We start from the raw sequence: 6127 nt of genomic DNA on the forward strand, positions 1-6127 counted from the left end.
AAGATTCAATATCAAATAATTATGATTTTGAACAGATACCACATTGGGCGATTTTCCCGATATATCACTGTTGAATAGTATATTTCCCGATCAGGCACCGTTCAGACTATATTTCCCGATCTAACACCCTTTGCAGAAAGGCGCGCTCCCTGCAACACGCTTTACGCTGATTTAGTGCCACGTGAGGTAAGGCGCGTCCCCTGAAGCGCGCCTTATGCTGACATGGTATACACGTGTGTAAATCGCAGCCCCTGGAGCGCGCCTTAGGCCACCTAGGAGTATCGCGCAGGGCAGGGGCCGCCCCTTACCTTTAACATAATTATATTAGGCATGGAATAGGGGTCGCGTCTTAGCTTTATCTAATATAATTATGTAAGGCGCGGTGCAGGTACCGCGTCTTGTAGCTTTTCCTGGCTATAAATACCCTTTCCCCCCGGTAACTCCTCACATCTCCTCTCGATTAGAAAAAAATTAATACAATAATCCGACAATCTTCTCATATTTGATTCAGAAGTTCGTGCGATTTTTCGTTATAAGGTAATTTTGTGATAATTTTTTTATTATACTTATTGTTTATTATGATTATTTGAAAAAATATTATAGTAATTGTTGTCAATTAATTTCTATATTTGTAACAGGTAATAATATAAAATTATATTATTTAAATTATTTACGTTTATGTGTAAAAATTTTATTGTGTTATATTTTCGTTCATATATTATTTATTTAATCAACTTTGTTTCAGTTGTTTTTTAAGATATAATATTGCCGCACTTTTAAACTCAAAGAATGACACAACTTTCAGCTATTATTTATTATGATGGTGAAATTCGAGAAGATGAAACTGGCGTTGTTTTTGTATCAAATGAGTGTGTTAAAATATCATTGAAGAGAAACATAACTCTTGAGTAGCTAATAACGAAGATTTCGAGGAAGATTCATGTTGGAAGTAGTAGAAGAATGTCGTCGTTGCAGTACAGATTTCCAACATCATTGTTGTCATTAACTTATACAGCGTTCGAAACTTTTGAACAATGGTGATGTTGAAATGATGGTTGAAGCTCAAAGTAATTATTCAGACACCGATATTGAGATGTATGCAAATTTTATTCAAGTGCGTGCTGTTCGGGTCAATCATTAAGCTCCCACTATGGGCTGGCTGAACAAGTTAATCAAGTTGACATCCCGACGACAGTAATGTGTAATGATTTTAATGCCATAATGGGGAGACATTCATCTGCAACTCCTTACGATATGTACCAAGGTGGGTTGACGAACAATCTCTTTGGTAACATTGCGTTCAGTTCAAGGGGAAGGCATTCATCTGAAATCCCTTTAACCTTAATATGGAGATGCCATCAAAGCAACAATCTGTGCAGTTTCCATTTGACACGATGACTTCAAGCTCCAGGGGGAGGCATTCGACTGCGAGCTTTTTCGATCTGAATGTCGATATGCCTTCCAGTTCAAGGGGAAGGTATGCAAGTAGTAGGTTCTTCGACCTAAATGTGGAGAGCATGGAGGAACTATCATCTCCACAAGAAGAACCACTTCGTGAGCCTGGTGCGGATGGTGCTGAGACTGGACTATTCATTCACCCAGAATCACCGCAATTTAACTCCGATGATGATGATGATGATGTGGATGAAGTTCCAGCAAATGTGGCACAAACTGACCCTCCAACACACATGTATAAGCTGATTATGGTGCAATGTATGGGCCAGAATTTGCGGATATGCCTCACCTCGATGACTATGGATATTACTCATTAATAAATAACTGTGAGTTATATTTAGGCATGAAGTTTTCAAGCAAAGAAGAAGCGATGATGGCTATAACAAATTACAATATCCGTAATTCTGTTCAATCGAGAGTCGACCGCTCCACGACAGAAAAATATGTATGCTACTGTGCCCGACACGAAAATGGATATAATTGGATGATTCGCGTATCGAAGAGGAAGAGGAAAAACAACAAATGGGAACTAACAGTATACAACGGTCCTCATACATGTTGTGAAGGAGGGGTCAACCAAGATCATCCCAACTTGGACTCTGAAGTGATATGCCAAGCCATCATGCCCATGGTAAAAGCAAGCTCTCATATAGTTGTTGTTGTGTTGATTTCAGCTATACAATCGCAGTATGGGTACACTGTCTCCTATAAAAAAGCTTGGTTAGCAAAACAAAATGCCATTGTCAAACTTCATGGCGAATGGGATGCATCTTACAACGAGCTTCCAGGCTGGTTTAGTTTGGTGCAGAGGTTGAATCCTGGGACAATTATGGACTTCGAAACCTCCTATGCATACCATAACGATCGAGTTCTCCATGATCGATGCCAATTCTACCGGGTTTTTTGGACTTACCCACAATGCGTTAATGCTGTCAAAAACTGCAAGCCTGTGGTCCAGATCGACAGGACTTTCTTGTATGGAAAATACAAGCAAGTTTTATTATTGGCAGTTTTCCAAGATGGCAATCGCAACATTCTTCCAGTTGCTTTTTGCTCTTGTCGAAGGAGAAGATACATATTCTTGGGTTTTTTTCCTCCGAATTTTATGTGCACGTGTTATCACGAGGGAAAAATCTATGTCATTTCAGATCGCGGAGTTAGGATAAAAGCAGCAATGGAGTCTTTGGGTCCAATGTGGCAACCACTCTTTGTCCAACATAGGTATTGTCTCCGACACATTGTTGCGAACTACCATGGAAGATACAAGAAAAATGATGAGCGTCAATTACTTGTGCGCATGGGTAAGTAAAACTAATGTAATTTGTTTTCTTTCAATGCTTCAAGACGGTGACGACATCATATATGGCTGCGGTATGTAAGTTGCTGCAACGGTGGCTGCTGTGAAGGTCCTGCTGGTGCAGCTGAGGATGAACCGGAAGCACCTGCTCTTGTCCACGAGTCGGGGGACGATGGTGCTGTGTCAGTGAACGTCTTTGTCGACGTCATGGAAAAGTCCACCCTCGTGCATCATCGAGAAGCAGAAACGGTTTTCCGTTTCTGTTGAACCACTCATAATAATCATCACCAACCATCAAGTCATCAACATAAATGGGTTCTCTACGGGAAAGGCACCGATGTCGATCCTCCCACAACATGACCCACTCATGATGCCTCAGCAGCCAATCTGTATCGGTCTTGCCACGTCTATCTGTGCTATGTAACTCGTCCATATTGTGAGATGCTTCCGGAATTGGTTGAAAACAACCAAACTGCCGGAGCACACAATCACTGGAGTGCCACTCGACGGTCGCATAACAGATCAAATGGACCATCACCATCCAAACATCTGATGGGCCCCTCAACTCAGGTGGGATCATCGTCCTCACATCATCATTAGAATATGTCACCCATTCAAACTAAAACAAATATATATAATTTTTATCAAAATAATAATCTAATTATATAACTATAATCTAAAATCTATTTTTAAACATTAAAATTCATACATATGTGCCAGCCTTCTGATCGATTAGCACCCTAATTTTTTCTAAATCATCAGGTAGCTCCTGATGATTTTTCCTGTCAGTAGACCACCTATTCAAGGAAAAAATTTATTATACAATGTATAAAATGATTAATATATGAAATCAATTTTATAATTACCTCAAGAGTAGCGGAAATACAAATGTATTTTTCACAACGGGACATAAAAAGGGCAATCGATACCATTCCCAAGACTGCAGCAGCAGGAGATATCCGCCGATAGCATTATGCCTGTAGTCAGTGGCTCAACACATCTCCCTGTACAGGAAAGCCAAAACTGTCGAGCCCTAACTGAGTGATCTGACCAGACGAAAGTTGACAAGATGTCGCAACCACATACAGTGAATTTGATTACGCGATTTGTCCGGCATCAACAACCTTCCTATCAGCTGCAGTATGCATGCCCGTGCATATATTTTAACTTCATCATCTGACGCGTCCTCGCTCAACTCCCGAAAATTGGCATCTAACCAATTTAATTATATCCGACCACCGTTAAAACTTTCAGGGACACACCCTAGATTATCCTGACACAAAGTAGTCCAAGAACCCTACGCGATCCCCGATATCACATCTCCATCCACCAGAAACCCCAGGTGCATAGAAACATCATCAAGTGTAATTGTGCACTCTCCGCACGGAAGATGGAATGTGTGGGTCTTTGGCCTCCACCGCTCTACTAAGGCAGAAATAAGGTCTGGTTCTATCTTACAGTGACCCTGATATCTACCTATGTAACTGAATCCAACCTCTACTAAATACGGCAAGACACTGCTATGTATCACTAACTTAAGGTTCTTAATAAAAGGATCTAATACATGGTCTTTCTCCTAAAATTAAATAATTACAAAAATTAATTCTTAATCTAATGATCATGCATTAAATAAATCAACAAATTATTACTAATAATTTTAATTAAATTAAAACGTTATAATGTTACCGCATCAACAAAGTGTCGAGATATATGATTTCCATCCAAGCGAAGTAGATCGTCTTCCATTTTATATCTGCAAAAAAATTAATTAAGTAAAATATTAAATAAATTAAATAATTAAATAAATTAAATACAAAATATTAAAAATATAATAAAATATACCTTAGACAGAGATTATAAGAGTATTTGAAAGATTATAATAAAATATTAAAAATATAATAAAATATAATAAAATATTAAAATGTTGAGAGAATTTGGTCTGATGAAAGTGATTGAGGATGAGGGTATTTATAGGGAGGAATTGGGGTGTGAAACGTCGAGGTGGCAGATTTTGGGCTAAGGCGCGGCTCCTGCACCGCGCTATACCTCTTTTACACACGTGTATACCATGTCAACATAAGTCGCGTTTCAGGGGTGCGTCTTACCCCACGTGGCACCAAATCAGCGTAAAGCGCGTTGCAGGGAGTGCGCCTTTCTGCAAAGGGTGTTAGATTGGGAAATATAGTCTGAACAGTGCCTGATCGAAAAATATACTGTTCAACGGTGATATATCAAGAAAATCGCCACCACGTTGTACTTATCTAACAGTAATAAAAAAAATCAAAACAACATTGATATAATTAAGAATGAGAAACAATATGAATAATTCAAGTTGAATATAAAGACAAAAACATCTCTTAAATTCTATAAAAATAAATAGGTAAATTACATATTTAGTACTTAAATTATCATTTTTTGATCCGTTTAATACCTAAACTTTTAATTTTTTCAAAATGATACCTAAATTTTAATTTTTATTTCATTTTAGTAATTGTTGTTAAAAACTTTAGTTTTTGTTTTATTTTAATGCCCGTTCAAAATTTAACGTTAAGTTTTGAAAAAAATTAAAAGTTTAGGTACTAAAATGGAACAAAACTGATAGTTTAGATACTAAACGCGTTAAATGAAATGAAAACAAAATGTTAGGTATGATTTTAAAAAAATTAAAAATTTATGAACTAAAATAGAATAAAACCGATAGTTTATATAAAATTATAAATGTATGTGGTTGAACATCAATTAAGATAATATTTGTATTGACCGCTTCAAATTTGAGAAAGAATTAAATATATAAAATAAAAGAAATAGCTTGAAATGTCAATTTTATATATCTATTTTGTCCTACCAATAATAACAATATCTAAGATATAACGAACGATATAGTTGACTGATACAATGCAATCAGCTACAACCCACAGCTATATATATTTTGATTAAAAAAAGGAAAATCTTTCTTATTTTAAGTTTTACAACAATAAATAATAATTATAAAATAATATTTATTTAAAAAATTAATCTATAAATAATACGTATATAGCTTATAAACACAAGTATCTAAATTTAATTTTTTATAAAAAATAATATTTCTTATCTTTAAATTCATTTAATAGTTTAATTTTGAAAAATTATAAAATATATATTAAATAAATTAGGCCTACTCAATATATATATATATATATATGGATTAGGGGAGTGTTTTCAATGGGCGGCATTTCTGCATTGAACTTTTCAAAGACGCGGTAGCGTTCTGAACGGGATTTTATATGATTTGTTTTTAAAGGCAAACGGCATAGGTAAACACGCTTTATTGATTACATGGATTTGATTCTTCGTTAAACTATACCCAAGGAAATTTTCATTTTTGGTCATCCATTT

The sequence above is a fragment of the Hibiscus syriacus genome, unplaced genomic scaffold (assembly GCF_006381635.1).
Source record: "Hibiscus syriacus cultivar Baekdansim isolate YM2019G1 unplaced genomic scaffold, ASM638163v2 tig00000731_pilon, whole genome shotgun sequence".
NCBI classification, from domain to species: domain Eukaryota; kingdom Viridiplantae; phylum Streptophyta; class Magnoliopsida; order Malvales; family Malvaceae; genus Hibiscus; species Hibiscus syriacus.